The sequence below is a fragment of the Amblyomma maculatum genome, unplaced genomic scaffold (assembly GCF_055883805.1).
Source record: "Amblyomma maculatum isolate TAMU_Amacu unplaced genomic scaffold, ASM5588380v1 scaffold_18, whole genome shotgun sequence".
NCBI classification, from domain to species: Eukaryota; Metazoa; Arthropoda; class Arachnida; order Ixodida; family Ixodidae; genus Amblyomma; species Amblyomma maculatum.
In genome coordinates this window covers 6,375,694-6,402,433 of record NW_028146743.1, presented here as the reverse complement: position 1 = coordinate 6,402,433, position 26,740 = coordinate 6,375,694, and the positions used below count along the sequence as shown (strand labels likewise).

Genomic DNA, 26,740 nt, shown 5'->3' with positions numbered 1-26,740 from the left:
TGCGTAATTTTTCTAACTTATGATTATGAACAAACTTTGATTCGCGTATCTGTATTCGTGAGGACTGCATCTCCCTTATGTTTACTACGTAGTACGTACACTACGCATATTGGCCGCAAAGACTTGGTTTCCTGAGGGGCCCTGAGTAGATGTCATATTTTTTTGCTTTTTGCGCTAAGCATAATTGCCGTAAGAGTTCATTGCATAACGAGTAAAGGAGTAACAAATTCCAATAAAACTTTTACGTGATCACTGGAGAATCTACACTGGAGAAAGCCGTAAGCATGAGTGTTGCTGTGTTGTCAGCGAGATGTGTCAACGGGATTCAGCGAGTGACAGATACTGCACCTTTCCTTTCCTCTAAACCGATTATAGAACGCCGGTGAACTTTGATGCGTTCAAAGGAACAACAAGGGGCGTTCCACTGAGACACGTGGAAACCACTGAGACACCTGACCGGAAGCTGAGAACCGAAACCGAACGTTCGCTGGCGGCCATCTTGGCTCCCAACCCAATTACACACTTAATTGGTTCAAATTAATTGCCTAATCAACCCACATCAGCTATTTTGTCACTTGCACACCTTTCCTTGAAGGTCTTATCTGATGGTACCATTCCTTTTCCGCTGTACCAACTAGTTCCTCTTTTACAGCTCCGACAAGGTCACGCCATGCGGAACCCCCCTACATAGCCGTACAATGCTTACGGATTAAAAGAGGCGAGAGCCTCCTCAGCTCATTTCTTGATTAACTGACAAGGTCTTGCTAATTATGAGCTTACAGATGTGGTGTACGAATATGTAAGCTGCCTTTGTCGGTTAACAGACCGTATTCTTGTTTTTGTGCATTCAAAAAATCCGCGCAGCCCAAAGCGTCGCCCAAGTGGTCAGCTCTTCAAGGCGTCAGAAATATGCGCCCACATTCTCATTATACAGTTTCTTCGTATCATCACCTATGATCTAGACTTTGATTCCGACCATATAAATTGTATTTATTTTTTTTTACTGCTCTTTCTGGTCCAGGTGTTAGGAGCTGTTGCCCGTACAGGCAGAATGCCCCCATGGGGACTTTTAACGTAAGAAACTGAACTGAACTGAATTATAGATGAAGCTGGTGCAGAACGCTAGTGCTCGGCCGCATTTACGGAGAAACAGCGCTGACGTGAGAGATAGTTGTGCATCATCGTAAAGGATTCTTGAGTCACTCCGCTTTCAGAAGGCTTGATGGGTCTCCCCTTTCCGTCTGTGGCGTATCTGCAGCGCAAGTTCCGGCGGCAGGTGGCTACGGAAACAGGACGTGTCCTTTTTCGAAGCGCGCGCAGGAGGAGACTCCGACAAGTGTCGCGAACATGTGGGCCGGCAGCACGTGCTTGGCGGGGGGGATGCGCCGCCGTTGGGATGCGGAGCAGAGATGCTGGCGCCGCCGCCGCGGCGGCGGCGCTGCGGTCGTCTCGGGGGCCGGCGCCGCATGCCCCGGCGGCGTCCAGTCGGCTTCGCAATGCCGCCCAGGCTGCTAGCATGACCCGGCCTCTGCCGCTGCTGCTGCCCGTGGTGCTCGTGGCAGCGGCCGCCTCGGGCGCGCGCTGCCCGCAGGACCAGGACCGCTGGGACGCGAGCAACAAGGCGCTCACGGCGTCGCTCGTCTTCCAGGGCCGCCTGCTGTCCAAGTCGGTGGACGCGGCGGGCAACCTCCTGGCGCGCTTCCGCGTCCAGAAGGTGCTCAAGCCCATGCCGACGGCGGGCCTGCGACGCCGGCAAGAGGTCGTCGTCGCCCTGGTCAAGAGTCGGCCTCCGCCCGTGCACCAGAACCGCTCGGCATCGCGCGGCCCGCGCCGCGATGCCCTCAACGAGGCCCTGGCGCCCCGCCGGAGGACCTTGTGCCCCGTGTCCGTGCCGCAGGGATTCGTGTTCAACGCACGTTACCTCGTCTATGCCAACCCGGTCGCCGGCCGCGCGGCCCGTCGACTGCTGCTGCCGGCCGCCGCTAACTTCTCAGCGGCCGCCACCCCCGACCACTACACGCGCCGCGCGGGACGCGCCGTCAAGAAGGTCGTCTGCAACGGATGCGGTGAGTCTCCTCAGCGACCCGTGAAAGGCTTAGAGAGCGTCTTGGCCCACTGCAGTCGCACGTGCTTCTGTCCGGTCACGTTTCCTCTGCACCGCTTCCTGCTCCAGCAGTCACTGGTCCGTGTCGTCCCAGCGACGTCCTGCACGAGTCATCCGATATAAAACGCGAACAGTCCGATAACAACATTTTTGGGCGCGCTAGCCTAAGTTAGGACCTCTAACTTAGGCTATCGCCTGCCGCCAGTTCCTTTCATTCGCCCGCTTTCTGTTCTTGGTGGTGCCCGATCCGGCTGCTCTTCTCAGCTGAAGATTACAGAGAGGCAATGTTGCATGAAACTTTCTACTCCACTGTTCGCACTTTGCATGCTTCCTTGTAGAATCTACTTGCCCGCCGAAGATGCGGACCTCTCCTCCGCCCCTTTCTTTTCACCTTCTTTACTTCGCACAGCAAGTTTTCATTTTAGACTCCTACCCGAACAGTCCTCAAATTGCTAACGACAGAAGCGCCACCTCGCCTGCAATCCGAATAGTTGCAGGAAAAAGCCCCAATGAAATAGGCGCACCAATAGGTCCAGCAAAGCCCTCCTCAAAAGAGAGCGCGACCGCCTTGCTCGGGTTTTCATCGTAACCTTAAAAGGCTACCGAACGCTGTCTTCACCCTCCTTGTTGCAGTGTGTGGCCCCTCTTGTCACCTCTAAATTGCCGCTAGGAGTAACCACCGACCGGAGAATTACGTCCGCGCGAGCAGCGATAACAGCGGCCAGAACGTAGCTGACCGGCGTCGTGCGAATTCCTGGCGGATTAGCGTGCGCGACGGGAATACTCCGTGCTTTGTTCGCAAAGATAAACGTCCCGCCAAAGAACGCTAAACAGATGCTAGAAGAATGCGGTAATGGCCAATGCTTGTTTAGGCAAGAACGCTCTGTCGGCGTTGCTCGCTTAGGGAGCTCATATCCGCGGGACGGCTCCTTTAAACTGCTCCGAAAGAGTGCTGACGTGAGCGCCGGCTTTTTCACAACGCAGGCTCTTTGGAGAAGCTTTGCAACGCGCACTGCTCCTTCGAGGCCTGCGTGCAATGTTCGTTTCCTTCTTTCTTTAAGGTCCCTGGCCAAGCATGCGTACCCGCTCATTGATGCCGCCTGTGCTAACGAACATCGCCGTTTTTTCTGCTCCCTTTCCTGCGCTCTTCAATATTTGCCACGTGCGGGGAATGCGTCCGCTTTCGGCGTGCACTGCACTCGTTGGGAAAAGAGGCAGGGAAAGCGTTTGCTTGCATCCATGCGCGGTGCTGGAGATGTCTGGAGCGTTCCTTTCGAAATTTAAACTAGCGAAGTTGACCGAACGGCCAGCTGGTTTTGGCGCAAATCTCGTGCGAGGGGTCTCGTGTACGGTCTTCTTGTTCCGATGCTGCGTTTGCCGACAGCGACTCGGAAACAATAAAGAAAACAGAAACGAGCAGTGTTCGTCCTCGTGTGCAGTGACGGCAAAAGGGGTTTCGCGCAAGCAACATGTTTCTTATTCGTCACAAGGAAAGGATAGCAGTAACCATACAGACGCGCTCCTGTATACTTCGTCTTGAAGGCTCCATCTGCAGTTCATCCGATTTACGCTAAAAAATGTAGAGCTTGCCTTTCTTCTCTACCAGAGAGCAAGCAAACACACCTGGCAATCATGGCAGGAAAGTGAATTCAGATTTATGCGCAAAATACCTGCAGGTATTGTTCTATTTTTTTTTTTTCTTCTTGGATCGTAATGCAACATTATTCACGAGATTAGGCAAATATTAAAAGCGCGCGCTTGTTTTTCGCGGGATCGGTGAGAAATGCTGCAGATCGGACGCTGGGCAGTTAATCCGTACTTTTTCACCGGGAAACCCATTTATTATATCGTTAAAACCTGAAACAGCATTTTGAGCGGGTCTAAAAACGTTCGACAATGATCGTGAATGTCAACGCTGTTAGGCGCCAACTTATGCATGCATCAAAGAAAGCCCTATACAGAAGGATCAGAATCGAAGTAAACTGAGCTTCTGCATCACTGCATGAGCCTCCTGCGATGCTGGCCTTACAAAAGTTAAAAACACTCATGACACAAGAAGCCGCGACTATTTCAGTGATTCGACTGCGCCTTTTCCTTCTCTGTGTGCAAGCAAACATTTACGATTTGCGCATTAGTAGCAGGGTACGTGTGAAGACCGCTCGCAACTGAGCCTGCACGAAGGGATCACAAGTGCCATGATCTGACTTCGCTTTAAACGAGCATATACTCCTCACAATGAGGCACCTTTGATGGATTCAGAAGGCGTCACTAGATTATGACTCTCTGCCGCTCTTCTTTTCTTTATTTTTTCCTGGTTTGTGTTGAATGCTAGTGTCTTTTTTCACTTTCTTTCCAGTGCTCCTTTTATCCTAACCTCACCGTGCAGGGAAAAAAAAATATGCTGTGTCACGTTTTGCACCCTGCACCAAGCTTGCGCTACTCGTTCGAATATCGGGGCGTGTAACCATTGTGATGAATGCAGCAGCGTTTCGCCTTACTGGTTATACGCTGGGCTGCATTTTCCCTCTATTTCAATTCAAACTCAAGTGGCACGAAAGAAGTACAAGATGTGTATATAGCGAACTGGTCGGATTGGTTCGTCGGAAATTGTGGATGTAGTATAATTTCTCATTAAAGCTACATAGATTATGCAAAGAGGTAGAGCTAAATACCAGAGACTACGACGTACATTAACTCGTTCCCTGTCGCTTCGACAAATTCTTTCGTTTCAAAGCAACCGCTACCTGTCTAAGGTTTCTACACTTCACTGACACCGAGTCTCTGCTCAAGGCGTATTGAGCGATACGCATCCTCATCCCCTTCAGTTTGCTTTCGCAACAGTTTATGAAAAGCAAATTTTGAACCCGACGGATTGCTTGCATCTCAGGCTGCATAAACGTAAGACGGTCTTTGCAGTGTTACGCCGGTGCTATGAGGCAGAGCTCGCCAAACGTTGACGACGTCTTAGTGCTGTTTCGGCACCGTGCTCAGTCGGGTATCAGCAGTAAAGAAATACACCACAATTATTTTTTCTTCAACACAGCCGAAGGTTATGCGTCTTATCGTGACGACGAGTAATGAAGAATATTTAATGAGTGATACGTCAAGACGGAACTGTACCTGAGCTTTCGATGTACCCCCCCCCCCCCTCCCCTTTTTTTTACGTTAGCTCATTTGTTTTGCTTACGCAATTTCCGATATCGTCATTTCTCCTGCGCCAATATCACACGGGTTCTATTTCAGGAGTGTAGCTTATCGCTCCTAACAGGGCGCCGCCGCACGCCGTATTTGGCGATAACCCCGAAGGCGCCGAAGGAAACTCCGTCGCGATCTGTCCGCCGAACGATATCGAAGCTGCAGCCTGTTTTCGAAGCGCAGTTTCAATTCCTGCTTGAAATGACCTGCCCAGAGGTGGTGAGATGAATATTTATTCAGAAGTAATGGGGCCATTGATTGCTCCGGTGGAAACTGACTAGCCCAACAACTAGACGCGGCTTCTGTCAAAGAGTCACGCCAAGATACAAAAACAATACTTGACTGTGGGAGTAAATACTCATTAGAATTCACCCAATCGCATTCTTAAGGCGACAGGGGAAGTCTACACCCCCTCAAGTGGTACTCATTCATCTAAAAATCTCCTCCAGCTTTGGAGAATCCTCCCGGACACAATATGGGGAGTGGTCAACCGCCCTCTCTGGCCTTTTGCCGCACACTTGGGTGTATATGGGTAGAGGCGTAAACAGCAGCGAAGATGACAGCGAGCGATGGGGCATCGACTGGAACTACAAAAAAAAAAAAAAAAAGGAGTGATACAAAGTGGTAAATCGACTTAAAAGGCACGAATCGCTCACCACCCTTCCCATACTGAGAGTATATCGCTACCGACAATCACTGGAAAATGACCGCCAGTCGGCCGATGAGCGGGCAGCTCAGCGCGTGTCTGGCGCGCGCTGAATGGGAATCCGGGTACGCCCGCAGTGCGCTGAAGGCCTGTTTACCGGATCGGCCCCTTGGCAGAGGCGGTCGCGCGCATTGTGCCCTGACAGGTCCGCGTGACGTTCGCTGTCGCGCTGTTGTCGGCGGCGCGCCTTCGTTCCGGAAACGGCGGCGCAACAGCCCGCGTCACTTGCCACTGGTAGCGGCCGTCATACGATTAACCTTTCCGGACGCCTCTCCGGAAGAAGCCGTCGTAAGGGGTGGCTTCTGCGCAGCGCTTCGTGCACGCTCGCCTTTTGCAGCCGCGTTGACTCGTCCGGACATCCGTGCCTTTAGCTTCGCCATACGCGAGTTCGTCTTAATGGCGTCCGCCATCGCCTTCATTCTGTACACCGATGCAGTTCTGCAGCTTGAGCCGCAGTGCTTTAGGGGGCTCTCCTGGGGAAACCACTGAGGCAATGAAGCCCTCGTAATATTCGCCGGCGCGCGATCTCGTGTTCTGAGCATGCGCGACTATACAAGTACATCAACTTCCGGTTTCTCGCCTCCAGGCTAGCCTGCAACTGTAGCTCGAAACAATCACTGAATGAAATCTAAAAGTCAGCTAGGGAAACGGTGGGTTCTATTGTGCTCTCGTCCGTTCGCACAAATATGTTCCTGTTTTCGCGCATGCGCAGGACGAAAGGTAGTGCTCCGGCGACTGTCTGGTACGAACCCCTGAGGCACTGAAGCCTACCCGTAGTCGTCCTAGTCTGGCATGACGCGCCACGTGCGGGGCGCATAATAAAGAAACTACATTACAAGAACATAGCATACGACCCCGAACGTGACTCGAACTCACGGCAAAGCCCGCAGGTCAAACCTCCATGGGCGCTGCATTAGACAACTAATCCAGCGCCGTCTTCAGCTTCCATTCGTACGCGAATCAGTCCCAAAGCAAGACCAGACGGGTACTTGCAAAGCACGTGCAAGCGAAAATTTAAACGCGTAGCCGCATCCGCTTGAGCAGTCGCGCGGCAGGTGCGGACGGCTTTTTGGACTTCTCTACGCCGTTGCTATGGGAAAGGAGGTGGCCTTCTACCACTTAATACATTTCGGCGGCAAATGTCAATCAGTTCACGCTCAGCGTCATTTGTGCGTTTAGCCGCTAAACTTAGCTCTATAAATTATTTTCTTTCGTAGCGCGTGAACTACGCATTATCTTCAGTTACCGAGAACGCAGACGAGAGTGAAAAAATCATGATTGTATTCCTTGTGTTCGCGAAGGTGTGGCAGAAGATGTTACCGCAAACTTTGGCCCACTGCTCTTCCTCTCTGAACTGAAATTTCACTCTCGTTTCGCGCCCTTTATCCTCCTCCTTATGCGTAGGGAATAGCCAATCAGGAAAAGAGGTTCCCAATACAAACAGTTCTCGCGGCCACCTGAAAAAAAAAAAAAAAAATGCCTGGCTACATGCTTGCCATCAGACATTACCTGGTTTAATTTTTTTTTTCTTTCTTCTGTCACCCCCTCTGTCTCACCCGTTTTTCCCTTTCCAATGCACATGTGCGCTATGCCTGCGTAAAACAAAATAAGAAAAACTTTATTATACAGGCGCGTTTAGCATCGGTAAAGGATGTCGTCGTGTGTGCTTGGCATCTTGAACGTTCATTCTTGTTCTTCCTCTCGCGAGCGCCTGACTTCATTTCTACCACCAAAGTTGTTACTCTGCACTGCTTATACTAACCGCCGTTACTACACTATCTGACGTAAAATTAAACAAAAAAAATAATGCGAGCGTGAATACGGTTGTTTGTTGTCATTACAATTCTGCCGTTTGATAGTGTCCTGGACAATTTCACTCTTCAGTGCTCCGAGCAAGAATAAATAAACCGGAAGGGAGGGGCTGGAGAGATAGCAATAAAAAGTCCGAAATGTTACTTCCGCCCGATCATTGCGACGCTAGGGCTCGTAAATTACTGTATCCAGTGACCGAACTCCCATTGCAGCTTTAATAAACAATTTAGCGGGTGGAACTCAAGACCCTGATAGTTGGAAATGTCTAAATATTTACTCTGTTATTTAGTACGAGACTGGAATGGAAGTGAGCCTTGCGCTTCAGTAAGGGGAGCTGCGAAAGCGCCTTCCACTGTGTTGCAAGAAAGAGTCTCTAAGTGCAAAAAGCGAGGGAGAGGGCCACAGACATGTGCGTTCAACCACGCCCGCGGATGGGCAAACGATCCGTAGAGCTCGTGGGGCATCTTACTGCCTAATTAAATAAAGTTTCTACAGGAACAGATCTTCGCTGTGAATTTCCGTTTCCGCCCCTCCACTGCGCTTCGTGTGCACGCGGCGCTGCGCGTGAACTCCAGTGCCGTCCTGTCTCTGCGAAAGGCACCCGCGGAAGTGCAGTAAATCAGAACCCCGAATCGCGCGAAGATTGCGCATCCTTCCCGCCGGACCTTCATCGCTGGCGTGGCTGAAAACTTGCAGACGGGAGAGGGTGACCGCGTCAAGCCTTCCGTTGATTTCCGTCGTGAGATAGGAAAGTTATATCTCCCTGCCTCTTTCGCACCTCGTTCACGGGCTTTTCTCAAAGGTGCGGGGCGACGCGATAGACAAGAGGCGGAGCTTGAAGCTCGCCGCCGGACGTAGTGAAGGAACGGAGGGAAGGGGGGTCAGTCATTGAGCTTCTCTCGGCAGTCGGGCTTTTAAGAGCCCGAGCGCTGTTTGCTAAGTGGCTCGGACCGCGCGCCGGAGCACCGCGGACCGGAGAGACATCGTTCGTTTTAGAGAAAGCAGCCGCGGGGGAGAGAGGGGCCTCTCCGGAAATAGGAACCCCGGGAACCACGCGGTCGAGCAGCCCTGCTGCGCGACGCTGCTTTGCAGCAGGCCCGTTCGCGCCGCGCGGCACCGCTCCATTTTCCGACTCCCCGCGCGCTCTGTCGCGCGAGCCGGGACATGGACATCGGCCGTGTTTGGCAGCACCGCGAGGCCAACGAGCCACGAGACGCTTCTTTCTGCGGAGACAATGCGCGCACTGCTTGTTCGCGGTTACTACCGCTGCGCAACCTCGACTGCTTCACTGGCGCGTTTATTATTAGGCGAAAGCCTCACTGGCATCGTGAGTAGGGCGAGCGTGTAGTGTGTACAGAAAGTGGTAGCAAAAATATAAAGTGATTTCGTGTAGTCATTGTAGCACAGCCGTTCCTTCTGCGGCGCTCGACGAGGTGTCATGCCATTCCGAGCCCCTCTTAGCATCCATCTGCTAATTAAGCCGGAGGCTAGTTTGCGTGTGGGCATACGAACCGGCGACACTACCTCTAAAATTGTAATTGCAAGCGAAGGTGTCCACCGAGAAGGGAGGCAGATACTGTACCTTCCTTTGTGCAGAAGCAAACGTTTAACGCTTTGTCAAATTCTGTGCCAGTTTCTCAGTGCTAGACTGCCAATCAGAGCCATGTCAAACAGTGCTTTCGCCCCTTAATCGGTAAAAGCGGAGCTAAATACCGGCTAATTTTGTTCAAGCGCACGCTCCACTGGCACTGACCTGAGTGTTCTCCCTGTCGGCTGCGTGGTAAGAGCAAATGAAGAATCTTGGTGATGTTTTTATAGTCTCTCTCTTCCTTGAGTGCAGAGAACGAGCCTTATACATTGGAGCGTCTAAGTCCGGTTCTCATGCCCGTAATGATATCACCTCACTCGTTTACTTCGTGGCAAAAAGTTAAAATGGTGTCAGTCTAGAGAAAAATTAAAAAAAAAAAGAGCGTTAGGATGTGTCAATAGCCTCCAGACAAGCCTGGTGTTGAAGGCGCGACAAAAAATGCTGGCGTTTTTCCTCTTTCGGAGCTGATCCGCACTGACGCACAAGCAGCCGCTGAGCAACCAAAAAAACGCTATTTTTTTTTTTCTTCCGTATAAGTCAACCATCTAGAGTGCAACGAAGAAGCGCAATCATTCACGCGTGAGATTCTGGACAAAATTATAGTAATCGAGAACCCGCGGTGTAAAGGCAGCAATCATTTTCACGGTGGCCACAGCGTATCCGCAAGGGCAGTAATAGCTTCTTCGATTCGATTTGACGGTGGTTGGCGAATTGGCTTTCAGCTCTACCGCAGCAGCTGAAGTGGGCGCTAGGTGAGAAGCGAGATTCCAGTTGGAGAGGGTTCAAGAGCGTCGTGGTTCGTACCTACACAAGCACGTTTAGGTGAAAGGTCACAAAGAGTTCATGGTGTGCATATCTCTAGCTCATTCACTAAAAAAATAAGTCTAAAGGCGGGAGGTAGAGGGGGCACCTCAGCGCAAATGGTATGCCTGTTATGTCCAAACTTCGCCGGGAAGAGGGGGCCCCGAGTTACCGTACCCGAGTCTTCCGGAAACTGGCTCCGGTCAGAAAAACGTTCACTTCCTATCGACGACGCGGTAAGTTCTGCGGCTCCAAGGGTCATCTGGCCGCATGTAGAGTTACTATAGCCGCATGCAACTCACAACGCCACTGCATTCACATTTGCTTCACTCTAGAACGCAAGGAAACAGAACCAGAAGAGTCTGGCGCCACATAGGTACAACTGCAGTAGCTGAGAGCGCCTAGGTGTGAGGAGCCATGCCGCGGCTTCGCGACAGAATCGTTGTGCGTGTATTAGTAGCACGGTTTGCGCGGGTGCAGAGTGGTAGCTGCGGTCGCCAGCGCGGTATGCCGAGAAGAGAGAGCACGCAGTCAGCGATAGCTCACACCGTCCGCCGTGCGTCTTTCTCGCCGCGGCCGCGTTTGCGCGAGTGGCGGCGCGCGACGCCGCCAGTTATTGGCGCTCGTAAAAACGCTGCGCGCAGGAGTGAGTGTAAGCCTCGTATTTCTGCGCGTGGGACGTCCGCCGCTCTGCCTGGTTGAGCACTCCCCTTTCTCTCTTTGTGCTTTCTTTTTTCTTCGTTTTTGACCCGCCTTTTCCTTTGGGTGCGCTTGATGGGGTGCCTCGGAAATTGGCAATGACTGCGCCGTTCAGCAGAATCTACCTTCCAATTTGGAAGCGCAGATCGGACACTTTCTCTTAGCTCCGAGGAAAGAAGTAGGAAGAAACAGACGAACATCCGAAGAAGTGTCGAGAAAGCGACAAAACCGCCACACTGGCGGCGAGACGCAGTTAGAGACTTTCCGGTAGCGACAGCGTGTACTCTTCTCCTCGGCCCTCCCGCCTGGTCCCTGCCTTTTTCGAACTTTTCCCTCCTCTCCCTTTCGCTTCCCGGGCCGACGCCGGGGAAGCTATTTTTCGTCCCGCCTGGAGCGTGCGAGGTGTCTTCTCCCCGCTGCAAGACACGAATCGAAGGAAAACGCGTCTGTCGCCACTTATAAGCTCGGCGAATGACCCTACTTGGTGATCGCCATGTGTCTTGGCGGCACGAATCACCTCTACCGAGAGGGTGGATTTGTCGCGGGAAGATGTACTGCCCCCTCCCCCATGCTCTCCCCGGGTCGTCAGTGCGCAATCCTTCGAACGATAGGTGTCGTTTGCAGTATGTGTGGTGACTTGGAAGTGAATGAGCTGTGTACCCGGGGTCGGAAAGGAGAGCAGCTCCTCACTGCCGCCTTCCTTCGCTTCCCCGTGGTCCGGTTGATGGATTTTGTCGTTAGCGAAACGAAAGCAGCCGTCGCCAGGCTGTTAAGAATGTTAGACGGGGCTTTTGTTTATTTTTTTTTTCTTCCCCAATTGTACCCTCTTCATTTCTCTCTGCGCGAGGAGTCCAATAGGCCGGAATAGTTTCTTTGAGAGAGGTTTAAAGGACCACTTACCACGGTCTGAACATTTTCAACAAACAAGTACAGCGCTTCGATCACGTATCTCAGATAGTTCCTGCAAAGTACTATAGCGATTCACCCCCTGAAACGCAGCTACAATTCTAATCAAAGTCCTGTCCCGCTCCATCTCGGAGAGACAAACTTCCTTTACCCTGGCATCCAAACACCTGCGATGACGCGCCCGGCAGCAACAGTATCTATCGGTCACTCTCTGACTGCCAGGCTAATGGCGAACGTAGACCACCCATTGCGTCATCCACATGTTGCGCGCGCGCATTTCCATCGCCCGTTCACGAGGTGAAGACGAGGGATCCGGGGCGTCGTATCCCATTGTTTCTTCTCTGCTTAGAGGCGTGTCTTTGTACGGGTTTATTTTTTCGGACCATTCTTCCCAAGCACACACACACAATGGAGTTCATTTCAAATGCGAGGACGATCGTGAAACTTCCCGGCACCAAAAACGAACGCGTCAAAGCAGACCTAGCTGCCCTTGTAAAACCCTTTTATGCGCTTGCTCCTCGACCCGCTGCTTTTTTCCCTAGCGGAGAAATGCGACCCTGCGCGTAAGCAACAAGGAAGAAATAATTGCCTCATAAGGAGGGGCCATGACTCCGCGTCTTCCGCCAGCATCGGAGGAGGGGACTGAATTTCGCTTGCGGGAGCTAGTCGACAAGGCAGAAGAACGAAATACCTCGGAGAAGGGACTGTGAGAATTTAGCCGGCAGAGAAGGTTAATTACGATAGCCATAACTCAGCTATTATGTAGCACTTAAAAAAAAATAATTGCGGACGCGCGTTTTCGGGACGATGTCTCACAGACACCGCGGTAGAAAATGTTTTCAACGGAAGGGTGGTCAGTGGCCCTTTAAGTATCGCCTTGCCTCTTACCTCGCTGCACTCGAACCCTCATCCCCAAGGTTTTCACCGAGGCATCGAAATCACTGCACTGGTGCTTTCCAAGGAATCTTAGTTATCAAAGACAGCTTTGATCGGCAATGGACATAAAAGAAAAACGCGCTGGTAAGATTCTTCGCTGCTTGGTTCGGACCTGGCCCTCGCAGGCACCTTGCTTGTACCTGGAAAGAGCCACGTGCCCCACACATTCGGACAGCCGGTATCCAAAGACGGATCAACATGTCTCTCAAGCACTCGTGGATTTGATGTTCGGTGCCAGTGTCCATTGGAACCAGTCGTGAAGGCAATACTGCAGTTTTCCCGCAATGAAACTGTTCTGAGCTATTTCAGGATATTCTTTTGTGAGACCAAAAATTACAGGATTGCACTTAGCTCCGCTCAAGACTTCAATGGCGAAAGCCTTTTCTTCTTCCTCTTTTGTCTACCTCTCGTCTTCTTCCTTTATCTTGCGTGTCTGTATACTTGTTATAATTTTATTGCTTTCTTTGGCTTCATCGCCAGCGACATCGGCATATCAGGACTCCTCTCCTCGGCATGAGAGAAGGAATTCCTAACTTCAAGAAAGGGGAAATTATGTCGACGTCAGAACCTATTGCAACGTCTCACTGACACATCTCGCGGATACATCTCGCAGATGCGAGATATCTAGCATGAGCCTAGAAGGGCTTTCGCCTTTAGAAAATGCCAGCGACTTGTCTGTCCCAGGACGGAGAAACGACTCGCACTGCGTGGCATGACTCGCACGATGCCGGTCGTTTCACTCGTGCAGACGCTCTGCGCTCTGCCATGGAGCCTGCGGGCGTGCCGCGGGAGCCATCTTGTGCGAAGGTCCAAGATGGCCGCGAGGCGTTCTAGGAGCCGAAGACGTGCATCTGGTGATGGTTGTTGGCGCCGAGTGTGACAGCAGGTGCACACACGCATCCCGGAACCGGATGGGGCCGGTCAACGACTCGGTCACCCGTCGTCGGCGTGTCCATGTGAGGTGGGGGGGTTGCTCGTGGCGCGTCGCCTTTGTCGGCCTGCGGCTGTGCATGTCCCGCACGGTTACTTACCGTTGTCTTTACGGCCTCTTACTCGATTATTTATCGCTTTGTCCTCGGTGGTAACGACTTCCCTCTTAATTTCCCCGACACCGTTTTTATAGGCCACGCCTGGCGGCGAGTAACGAAGCCGCGAACCGGGAGGAACAATAGGCGCTGATGCAGGACGCCCCCTTGCGGCCGCCAAGGCGGACGTCTCCAAAGGGAGGGAAAATCAAAATGACCCAAGATGCCGCCCCCTGGGAGGCGCATACAAAGAGACAAAAATGGCGGCGTTTTGAGCGGAGCAGCCGACGGGTGATATATTAATTGCAGCCCTTTCTCTCGGCCGCCGCTTTCTTTTTCTTGCCGGAGGAGGTCTTGTTTCTGCGGCGCGCTCTAGTTTTCTCTTTCACGCCGCCATTGAGAGCCGCATTGCTTTGGTGGTTATTTATCGCGCGGCCGGTTTGTGCCACGTTGAAACATTAACGCTACCCTGGCCTCCGGATACATAGCCAGATAGAGGCGAAGCGCGAGCGTTGTAAATCTAGCGCCATCTGCTGGATCTAGAATCAATAACAGCGGCGCTGCCGCCCGCCGACATGCATGCCCCTGACGTTTCGGGTTCGTCCACCGGGCGGCACGCTCTTCTGGAGCGGGGCCGCCGTTCGCGCTGTTTTGTGTGCCTGGCCTTTGTCTCCTGCCGCTCGTGCATACGTTAGGAGGAGGGGGCCCGTCTGCGCCTCTGACGTCACGCGTCCACCTGGCGCTGCGCTTGAACGTCGGGCACGCGCTCCGCGACGGAAAGCCTGGCCGGATATCTTTCATTTCTTTCCCGCCGATGAAGAGACGCGCGCGCAAATTGCAGACTCCTGTTGCTCATGCCCCTCCAGAGCTACATCTGAGCTGACATGCAGTCCAACGCGAAGAGGTGCGCCGATGTATCCTTGGCAAACCACAATGCGAGGACTCGCCGCAGTATGGTGTCTTTTGCAGTGGCAGCGGAGAGTAGTGCGTCGACAAATATGACGGGTTCTGCACTTGAACGAGGGCTTTGGGAGTGGTGGCCCCTATAAAATAAACAGCAAGCTAATTGCAAGACTCCAGTGTAATATAGTTGCTTTCTTTTCTTTTCTTAGAGGTCATCATCGTCCCGTTACGTGGCTGCGTGGGTGTCCAAGACACAACGTAAGAGTCATTGCGCATTATTGCACAGCCCTACAGGCGACGACAGTGAGTGACACCTGTTCCAGTTACCGCTGCGCGAGTACGGCTAAAACTCCCTCGCCAGTGCGATGTTTCGAGAGCAGCGTAGCGCACCGGTAGCGCACCCAGCTTCGCCTCCGGGGCGAGCCGTGACCGCGTTAATGAGCCGAAGCCTTCCGGGGAAAGCCAGGTAGATAGTGTCTCGCGGACAGGGAGCGCCTCCTCGTTAGGCAGTGCCCCCCGCACGGTAATCCCTCACTCGGCCCTTGGCTCCCCTAAATGCGGCCACCCAGAAATGCTTGGAGCAAGACGAATCGCTTTCGTTCCGGGGCGTGGACGAGTGGCGGGGATTTACCCCATCCCACCCGCAATGAAGTCATCTGGGCACAAAGAAGTGTTTACTTAACTCCGCGCGCCGGCGGCCGACACGCCGACTGTCGGCGGCGCACCGGTAATAACCGGATCGGAGTTTCCGCCGCCGTTCGGGCGGTCCTCAGCTCTTTGTGGCCGGCGAAGAAGCTGCAGCCGTGCATCGCCGCTGCTCCCCGAAGGGGTGCGCCGGCATTTCCGCATGTATGAGCACGCCACCTCACGCATCTCCCCATGATGGCGATGATGATGATGACATCTGCCGCTCTTCGCGGTCGTGACCACCCTGCTGCGGCGGCTGTCGGCACCGGGTCTCTCCGCGAGGTGTCGTCGTCTGCACTCGTTTCAAAGCCGCGCCGCCACGGCGCGGTGTTGTCAACGTCTTCGCTCAACGGCAGGCCGTCGTGCTGCTGGCTACGGTAGCGTACCGGACGTCTATGGGGAAGCGACGGCGGTTTAGCTGAATGCTTTGTGCTCGGACAAATTTTCTGTTTTGTATGACATGCCTATGCGCGAACTCTGTGGTGAAACAAATTGCGTGAACTATAGAAACTTGCGTTTCTAGGCGCTTCATTTTTCTTTTTTTTTTATGAAATTCACCGTCTCGGCGGGACCAGGCAGTATTTTAGCTTTGCAGACCGACGTCAATTATGGACGCTTCCTCGCCGGATAAAATGGAATTCGTGAGAAAACGTCGTACCAGTCTGAAATGCGGACGGAAAATAAAATGGGAATTTTGTAGCCTTTGTCAAAAGTTCAGGACGTATGGGGTGCTTTCCTCCTTGGCCACGCCATGTGGCTAGTCATGTTTCCCCAGCGATAAGAAAAATGTTTTCTGATCTTCGCCCCACTTGTATAAGTGCAGACATTAATTGATAACATAACAGACCCACTTCAGTGCGCAGAAGCAACACTGGACATGAGTTTGGTTAATTCGGCGAATCGAATAAAGAATATTCGCTGATCTATGGAATATTCAAACGACTCCACTCTGGCGCCCTTCGAGTTCTTAACCCCCTAGGCTGCGGTTTTAAAGAAGGATGTATACGAACAGGGAACGCCATCATCTTTTTTTTTTTTTCATATCTAGCTTCCAAACTGATGGCGACGCCTTCAAGGGAAGCTGAAACACTTTTTCGAGAATTTGACGTGATGCGCCCATTAATTTATGTGAAACTTGTAAATTAAGCTCACGAAATGGTTTTGCGCCGCGTCCTAAAGATATGACGTAACCAACAATTACATTCGCGACAATTTTCAGGCTTGTCCTCGTAGCATTGCGAAAATGCAGAAATACTTGACGATTACGTCATTATTGGTGACGTTTCGAATTTCAACTGCTTTCGCCCAGTTCGAGTTCTTTTTGTGAGTCATCCTATGACGCCAAGCAGCGACTCGCAAGCATGTACCTTCGTTGGCGTTGGCTACCTTCCTCAGTGTAAGCGTTTATGCGTCGGAAAGGCTTAACCTCTACAGATGACGTCCTCATCAATCTCCTTACTCGTCACCGTGTGCTACTCTTGCATGATTTACCATCAGCCTTCACAGATCCCGCTCCTTTAATTTCGCTGAATTCTAAAACCGGTTCAGGTGCCTTTTGAATCGCTTTGTGTCGATGGTGTCAGGAGCAATGTTGCTGCTGCATATTTTTGTGATCGCAGCACGACTTGCTTACGGCCACCGGGCCCAACACAACTCTCGGCCATATCATGTGACCAATTCATCCGCCATCTGCCAACGCACCTGCAGCTCCGCCATGCCTGGGGCTCATCACGCCGCACACCATGGCAACCAATTAGTGCTTGGTCATGTCACCTGCCATACAGCTGCCAACTCGACCATACCACTTTGTCTCGTGACGTCACACGCCTCGCCGACCAATCACCATTCTGCTATGTCACGTGACCTTGTGTCGCAGAAAACTTTCAACCAATCAATGGCTTTTGTGTTTAATGCAGGCCCAAACGCATGCTATGAAGCGTATTCCATATCGCATCAAAACAACACCAACTCTGACTCCGTAAAGCGTTCTGCGGTGATCGCTCTGTGTGAGCGTTGGGGCCCAGCGCCACTGTGCAGAGCATTCGTATAGACCCTTTACAGCGCGAGCGCATGGGCGCTGCCATATTTGATCACGTGACCCTTCCGCCATCGCCGGCCTTCTGGTTTGACGGCTTCCGGCCCGCTCGTACTCGGCTGCACGGTGCGGCGTACCAGCTTTCGCTGGGGACAACGAGCTTGTAGACAGGCAATTAACTTCATGTGTATGCCTATAGTATGTGTAGGTGCTAAAAAATGTTTAATTTAACCACGTAGTTCATTTATTGCGTCCTCCTAAATGTCTGCATTGGCTAGAACGTTTCGACAAACCCATCAGCCGTCGACTCGGTTTTCTGTTTTGCTTTTTTTTATCAATTCCCTCTCTAATGCTCTTTGTGGAAAACGTGACTTTCTGTAAAACTGAATAGATTACAAACTGATTATTCCCTCAAACTTATTTTTTTTTTCTTGCGCAAAGGGCGAACGCAAGCATTGCTCAGATATGCTGGCTGAGACGCATTATGAATGTTCATTTAACATTGTGCCCAATAATTACTGCTCAGTATGGACGCGCGTGTAATCCCCGTTAATTGATAAGATATAATTTTATCTCCTGTAAACGTCCTGGCTTCAAAAGACTATTACGCTGCTTGAAGGCCGCATCAGACGCTCAGCGGCGTTCATCTGCGCTCGGGCGAAGGTGACTGGAAACTGCACCGAAATTCAGAACGCACAGTACGCAGCCAAAGTAAGCGGGGATATAAAAAAATCTTATCATGGTAAATTTCATCGTTGGCCCGTGCATTAGTTTCATAAAAGCAGCAGTTATTACATGTATTTCAGCAGTACTTGTCTAATTAAAGTTTGGTTTTGTGCGGTGTTACGTCCCAAAGCGACTCAGGCTATGAGCTGGAGGACTGCAGAAATTCCCATCCCCTTGGGGTTCTTTAATGTGCACTGATATCGCACAAAACACGGGCGCCTGGGTTTTTGGCTCCAGCGAAAAGCAGCCACCGAGGCCGATCGAGATTCGATCCCGCATATCCTAGGGAATAGTACCTAATTAAAGTAAACAGATGCACTTACATGCCCACACTAGCTTTCCTTCTCTGCGCAATCAATTCGTATAACTGCATAGACATTAATAGCAACGTCAAGGTACCTCTTAACGCTCTGCGAAAAAAAACTCGGCAGCAGTGCAGACGCAATATCCAATTCCTGAGAAAACTTCAGGGTCGTTCTCACATTCCCATGGCTACTGCCGGTGCTAAAACGAGCTGGGGCGTGAGGTATAGCCATTCTCTGCAATTCACAGGCGCTTTCTTGTCCCAGAAAGGAACATGAACTCGTGATACATCTCCCAGAAAAACGGTTGCCTAGGCCATGATGTGCACCTTATGTAGAAAGCGTCTTCTGTTCTTCCGCCAATAAACAACAGGGTCATTAGCTCTACTTCCTCGCAGAATACTTCGACAATACAGATGACATCTGCATCAAAGCAGCGCTGTACACAGCAGCAGTTAGCACTGCGCGCCGATGCGTTGCGAAGGCCAGCAATGACGGCCGTCCTAGTGGCGCCACCTGTTAGGGAAGAGTGAAACTACTCGCTGTAAACGGTCTATAGACTCTCTAAGCATTGCTGAGCGGCGTTGCAGCTCCTATCTCCTATCAAGGAACTTTAGCAGCCCCTGATGCGCAGCGCCATTTGTGGCAGGAAAGTAAAATTTGGGGCGCTTAAGGCCGGAATACATGCGGCGTTTTTTTCCACGATTTTCGCGCGTCGAAAACTGCCGCGCCGACGCGACGCCCAGCTCGAGATACATGGAACGACGAAGCGGCGCGAGCGCCGCCGCGGATTCCTCGATGCGAAAGCAAATGCAGCAGCGAGCGGAAATAACCGCAGAGCGAGGTACGTGAGAGAAGCGACGCTGTCCCTTGTGGTAAAATCCCGAAAGTGCTCATTCGAATGCTACTGTGCTAAATGTAGAAAGCGTACATAGGTACGCAAGATTTGGCTCGCTCGAATGAACGAAGATACTTCGGAATGCTTGCTCGGATACCAGCGGCACGGTTTTCTTTTTTATTTTTACAAATTTCACTCCAGGGAGCAAACAAACACACAACGATCCGAGAGTAGGTCGTATACTCACAAAAAAGCGACATTCCGTGCTTGATTAAGCGTTTATTTTTACGATAATCACATTTCTGCGACCAAACTGCCCCATACCTCGTCAGCCATGGTGGCCATGTTGACAGCGGCCGCTCAAACCGGAAATGCCAGCTTTCCGCGCTCCTATTGGCTCGCGTCGACAGTCGTTTCCGGTTCGAGAGGACGCCGCGCCGCCCGCGCGTCAAATATCTGGCAGGGCCAGATCGGTGGCGGCGCGCGTTTTTTCTGACGCGGGGCGTCGAGTGCGCGCCGTCGGGCGTAAAACGCCGGTTTGACGCGGCAAAAACGCTCCATGTATTCCGGCCTTTAAGGCCGGAATACATGCGGCGTTTTTTTCCACGATTTTCGCGCGTCGAAAACTGCCGCGCCGACGCGACGCCCAGCTCGAGATACATGGAACGACGAAGCGGCGCGAGCGCCGCCGCGGATCCCTCGATGCGAAAGCAAATGCAGCAGCTAGCGGAAATAACCGCAGAGCGAGGTACGTGAGAGAAGCGACGCTGTCCCTTGTGGTAAAATCCTGAAAGTGCTCATTCGAATGCTACTGTGCTAAATGTAGAAAGCGTACATAGGTGCGCAAGGATTTGGCTCGCTCGAATGAACGGAGATACTTCGGAATGCCCGCTCGGATACCAGCGGCACGGTTTTCATTTTATTTTTACAAATTTCACTCCAGGGAGCAAACAAACACACAACGATCCGAGAGTAGGTCGTATACTCACAAAAAAGCGACATTCCGTGCTTGATTAAGCGTTTATTTTTACGATAATCACATTTCTGCGACCAAACTGCCCCATACCTCGTCAGCCAAGGCGGCCATGTTGACAGCGGCCGCTCAAACCGGAAATGCCAGCTTTCCGCGCTCCTATTGGCTCGCGTCGACAGTAGTTTCCGGTTCGAGAGGACGCCGCGCCGCCCGCGCGTCAAATATCTGGCAGGGCCAGATCGGTGGCGGCGCGCGTTTTTTCTGACGCGGGCGTCGAGTGCGCGCCGTCGGGCGTAAAACGCCGGTTTGACGCGGCAAAAACGCCCCATGTATTCCGGCCTTTACAGCTCCGCTCGCTGCTTTCGCCGCGAGCTTTCGCTAGCACGTGTACGCGCGTCGCAATGGGCCGCCTGCATTTGTGCTTTCATGGTAGGCCAGACTGCCGCTCATTTCCGCGGAGCAAACTTGATTAAACGGGAACAATTTATTAATCGCGTCTACTCTGTAGGGCAGACGATTGACGACGACGAGTCGCATTTGAACGCGAAATGCATTTTCTCAACGAGAGACAACATCGTCTTCGACGTTCAAGTCGAGGTAGGTCCGCTATATTATAGTATTTTATATGCTTAAAATATGCGAACATATTATCAGCACTGTGAAATAAAACGGCGCAATAGTAAAATGCGACGTATATATACAGTTTGGTTTATCACATCATGAATTTACTATATATCGTCGAAAAGTAACTGTACGGAGCGAAAGGAGCGTCGCCTCACGGCTGATACTGAAAAGACTGGTAATGGTGTGTGGCGGACGTGCACGAGAAGTAAACCGAGCGTCTGCTCCGGCGGCACTCCACCGTTTGACACTTCGCCGCCAGGGGAGAAATGTGGCGCTGCCGTCGCGTGACAAAACTTGAGCTTGGTTTCCCTATGGTAGTGTCAATTCATAATGCTCGCATGCATGTTCTGCGAGGTTGAGCGACACGCAGGGTTCGGCAGATTTAGCAGAGCCTGACTTCAGCCTGATGTGGAAGGCCATAAAGGCTCTCAACTCTGCCATCAGCTGAGATCCGGGAGTATAGCTTGTTACCGGTAGTCACCAGTGAAATAAGGCAGTTTTTCTCTGCGTGTCACATGACAGGAATAATGCACTGACTCAATGTCGCATGTCGCAGAGTTGAGATCAGTTTTAAGTCTTTCGAAGACATGCAGCTGTAACCATATATGATTTATAAACGTCGCAGCTAGCGCTTCGCCTTTTCACATTAACATTCGTTTGGTCGAGCATTCGCGCAGGCATCGAATAATCGCTCCAACATTCTGGTTTCGGAAAAGCTCTATTTCGGAAATCCCTACGCCACGGGCGAGTACTGGCCGTACTTATAGCTGTACAAGACAATGAAGAACACTGTTCGAAGCGGGAGGCTTGCCACGTTATGGATGGAGAACTGGGCGTTTCTGTATACATTTCGACTCAGTCGCAGAACTGACGAATGCCCTTCCTACATCCAGAGCGGAGAACATATAGCAAGGATGTTAAAGCGAGAACAAAGGCCTATCCTCTGGCACCTCCTCGCCCTTCCTTTTTTGCATTATAATTAATAATTTATTACCTGTTTTATTAATTCTTTACTTTCTAGCGTCTGACGTCGTTTCTCAAGCCACTTGCTCACGCTGATGCTACAAAGACGCCGTGAGAGTTCCACTGCGTACGCATTTCCTGCGCCGCCGCCGAATCACGCGATACAAGCGAAGCCCTGAGACCCGGTGCTCTAGAATCGTATTTCTGGCTAACGATGTCTTCCAAGAGAAAAAGTTGCCACTCTTCTGCAAAGGTAGGCGATCGGCCAATATACAAAAAAAGGCGCGTGTGGTGAAATTTCGGCGCATTTTAATAAACACGGGTGGTCAAATCAATGCGAAGCCCTCGGTCGACCTCATACAGCCTACAGCCATACTTTCGCATGCAAAGCTCAGCAAATCATAAATCACACTGATAATGAGAATTTTTAGCATTAATCACGAATCAGGGCTATCTTTTAACAAGAAAAAAAATAAAGTCGGATAAGGCTTGTCCCTTGCTTTTCGAGGCCTCTGTGGACCGCGGGTGGCAAATAAGAGCGTCATTAGTGAAGTGAGCAGCGATGACAAATTACTCCCAGCAGCAAGCATTCAAATCAGCGAGAGAGAATACTCGGCAGTGCTTCGACAGCGGCCACTTAGCATGAGCCCGGGTCGCGATGTGAGTTGGGCATACGGTCCGGCGGACACCACCGCAATGGCTGTTGACGCGACGAGCAGGAAACGACGCTCGTTGCACGAGCAGAAGGTGGGGGTAACCCATGCGCAAGGTAGTGGCACAAGACGGTAACCCAATCTTGTCGGCGAGCCCAGCAGGGCGGCAGCACCATGTGGCGCCTATGGTGTGCCGCTCGGGCGGATTCTACCAACGGCAAGCAGCGGCGGCTTTTTTTAAAATACGAACGCTCTCCCCTACCCTTGCAGCGCCGTGGCGGCGAAGTTAAAACGCGGAGAAAGGCCTCCAGCGAGATAAATAATTCGCCGCTGGGGGGCGCTTTTCTGCTTCTGTTTCGCGCCGGGTGCGAATGGGTTGTCGACAAGGGCCCCAGACGGACGGCCATCGAACGGAATGCCGCACGGCCGCCGTGCGCCGATGGAGGTCTCTCATTGGCCGAAGCCCGAGGCGAGTGCGCACGTAAGCCAATGGGCAGCGCGGATTCCTCTCGGCCCGACGCGCAAACAAGCCGGACCGCACGCGAGGGAAGAAGCGGTACATTCTTGCAACCTCGCGAGAGCGGCCCTTCGCGCTGGCTCTTCCCTCCTTTGCGCAGAGAAGACAAAGCTGTCCATTGTGACAGCTGCAGCGCCTGCAGCCTCCCGGGGCGCACGCGACTAACACAAAAACATCTGCGGTGTGCTTTGGCCGACTCGGGCATTTACACAGCCACCTCAGTCGAAACGGTGCAAAATGCGATACATTCACGCGGGTGCGAATTGTTTGGTTTGTGGCACTGGACTTAAGGACCCCTCATATCTGGTTTTGTTTTCTTTTATTTAAATCATGTTTGCTCATTTGCCCAACTTGATTGACGGCGTTGACCGGGTCTCCTCCGGTCAGAGGCGATCTTCGATCAAGAGTGCCGTGTATGCCTGCATCCACTCTCTCTTGCGCACACGATCTCTATTTATACCACCGCTCTTGCTCACTCATACGAACGTGGATAACGTTGGTATCCAGTGCGGATGGATAGTTACGGAAGTCATGATACGCTACTGTGCACTATCTTTAGCAGAGACAATAAAAGTCCCCCCCCCCCCCCCGTACTTCGCCGTAAATTGTGTACGACATCCAAAAGTAAAACAAGCCCTGTCAAGATGCTACTGTCACTGAAATAAAAAAGCCTTGTTTACTATGCCATAAGGTCTCATAGTTCTAGTTCAGAGCATATTGTCAAGCGAAGGGGGATTGTTTACCGCGTGTAACGAACGCAGTGAAGTTTGTTTTGTAAGGTTTAACCTCCTAAAGCGACTCAGGCTATGAGAGACGCCGAAGTGGAGAGCTCCGTAAATTTCGGCTACCTGGGGCTCAGTAACTTGCACTGACATCGCACAGCACACGGGCGCCTTTCTTTCCGGGATAGCTACAACTGCGTCGCGAACATTACCCGGAACGGCGAATATCACGAGCGTTCATTCCCTTTCGGTTATTGTCCTACCACCTTTACATCAATGGTAGCAGTAACAGCTGTCGGTGCCATGGTATTTACACAGAAGTGATTCGCTACCGCTGCTGCGTGCGTCATTCTTGGCAAGCTAGCGCTTCCCGAGAATATGAGTGAAGGTATGCGCGACTCTCAAGACACGAGTAAAAACCTGGCTCTAGTCGAAGGGTCCACTATAAGCCGCAACGTCATAGCCTCGCTCTTTTCGTCATGCCTCGCACGTTCGTGACCACAGAATCAGAACGAAAAGACGACGAAAACAAGAGAAGCAACGATGAGAATGCGCTCACGCATAAGCATTTGTACAGTGACACAGAGAGCGAAGACAACTTGTTTTGGGTACGATGATAAATCGCGAATGAGGAGGCGTGCGCGTACAGGAGCTTAGCCGGGCAAAGCGCAAAAGAAGCATCGAAGACTCCCCCCTCCCTCCCGAGTCCTCACACCGGAGGCGCCTCTCTGCCTCTAATCGCGCGAGCTGCGTCTTCTCCTACCCCTGCACATAGACACCGCCGCCGTGGTGGGGAGTTTTCTGCTCTCGGCGTTGATTCATTATTCCGGCGCGCGCAACGCGGCCCGGCGAAAATACCGCTCGCGCGCATCGGCGCGATATATCCGCGCGCCAGAGATCCATCAAAGTGACGGCGCGCAGGGGCCCTCCTTTCGGTGCGCGGGAGGATGATGCGGCGGCGAGGTTATGTCAATAGAGAGGCCGCGAAATAGAGCCGTCTCCGCCGGGGGGCCGCTACCTGTCCGGCCCCTCGCGAAACAGGATTGTAGGCACAAGAACAAAAGTAGAGGGGCGGCTCTGCAAAATGCTGTTCTCTCACCCGGAGAACACGAAAAAGATGACGCCGCGGCCGGGTCCATTAATCACTCAAAATTACGATAATCGGCCGATTGGATCTTCCTCGGTGGTCTGCCCCGGCGGCTCGCTCTCGTGCCTGACCCTCATCGGCGAGGGGGCCGCCGGGGCAGCCGCGTCAACTGTCAGGCGCGCCGCCGGCGACGACGACCGCGGGGCCGGACGCTGTCGTTGCGCGTGCGACCCTGGGAAAGGGGTGGCTCACGGGAGCGCGCACCGAAGGTCGCCGCGGAGCCCGGGCCGGAAGTGACAGATGTTAGCGTGGCTTGAATTCGAAAATCGGCCACTGGCGACCGAAAACCGCACGCTTTTATCGGGTTGCCAATGATCGCCAGGTGCGGACATCCGCTGCTAGTTTCTGGGAATTTTTCTTTGTTATTATCCATACCCCCAGTCCAGGAAGGGAGAGTTAACCGGAGAGATGGTGCTCGGCGACGACTAGTCATGCGCACTAGCGGCCGCCTGACGTTGGGGGGGGGGGGGGGGGGGGGGGGGTTCATCAGCCACTGCACAGTGCAGTGAATGGGTAGAGACGTTAAGGCATGCGCAGTCGGAGTGAAGTGAGGCGATATGTGGGCAGTGCCATATATGGGGAGTGTGTTGATAGTCACCGCGAGGCGTGTGCCTGTAGTCCGATCAGGACGGTGTTCGATACAGTGGAGAATGTGCGGAATGAAAAGGGGGTGGGATCGGGCCCCGCGCCATAATGCAGCCCTTTTCTCTAGTGGGCAGGAAGCGCTCGCTCGCTTAAATGTTATTCGTGCAAGATGAGTAGCACCGCGGCGCTATCGCAGCGATAACTGTACGCGATGGCACAGGGCGACGTCCTCAGCCTGTTACCCAAGTATCATTGCACAGGGCTGCCGTCTAAATGACCTTGAGCATCAGTCGAACCATCGACGTTACACACTCAAGAGCTATACCTAAAAACATCGGCCGTTGATTCCCGTGAATTCCAGCCAGCGCGCGGAACTCTGTCGCCTGGAACCATTAAAAAGAGATAACCCACCACAGAAAAGAACCATACGTGTTAGCGCGTAGCTGCTAAAATAAATTGAGAAGACATCAGAAAGCCTTCCAAATAATGGCAGCTCTTGACGTCAGTGCAAACCTTACATTACTTGTTAAGTATTCGTGCGAATGCAGCGGCGAAACTGCATCTTACGCAGTTTACACAAACTGGTCTGTTATATGGATGTGCAGGCTTTCAGCTATTGTAGCCAATAAGCAGCTGTGATGTTAGCAGTATATATAGCGAATTAACAGTGCACTTGCAGACGAGCTGCGCCTTCTAGTGAGCACACGGGTCTTGCCCCGTCAACGCAAAATCATGTCAAGTGTAAAACTGTTTTAAAAAAATCAGGTAATTTTTGTTCATAAACTATGCTACCTCCTTCTGGGCAAGAATAAAACCATCTACCGCCATTTTTGCGGCCTGAAGGATACGCCAATACTCGTTGGAGCTCCTGAGCGTCGTGCATGTGGGCTCCTCCCACAGGTCAGAGTTGCATCAGGAAGCCAATCGTTGGTCGCGGAGGCCCAGTCTGCTTTGCAGTAAAGGAAGCGAGTAAAATTGATCCCTAGCGATGTTCGCCTATACTGCGAAACGCGGCGCTCTACCAGACGCCAGCGTCGCCAATAAGCGACGCACTGATGACGCCCGCAAAACAGGCCTAAGTGACGTTGACGGACGACGGTACGCTGACAGCAGTGTTTGTCCGAGGGCCGCCCTGCCCACGGCCGCAATCAATCAGGAACTTTGACAGGGGTCGCGCGTCTGTGGCGCGTAGACGCACGCTGGCTGCGCTTGCAGGCGAAGACGTATAGCGGAGCCCGATGCAGCACCGTAACGCGGTGTGCGCACTCTTATAGCCGTGACGAGATAGAACGA

General features: G+C 52.3%; 1 pseudogene across 1 annotated transcript in view; it reads left to right on the top strand.

Annotated features, from left to right (window-relative positions):
* The first annotated feature begins 1,516 nt into the window (after window positions 1–1,516).
* The window catches only part of LOC146171820 (uncharacterized), a 130,511-nt pseudogene continuing 105,287 nt past the window's right edge, over window positions 1,517–26,740 (top strand). The window contains exon 1 of the transcript XR_014702770.1: window positions 1,517–2,066. The product of XR_014702770.1 is annotated as an uncharacterized LOC146171820 (transcript). The remainder of the gene's footprint in view (window positions 2,067–26,740) is intronic.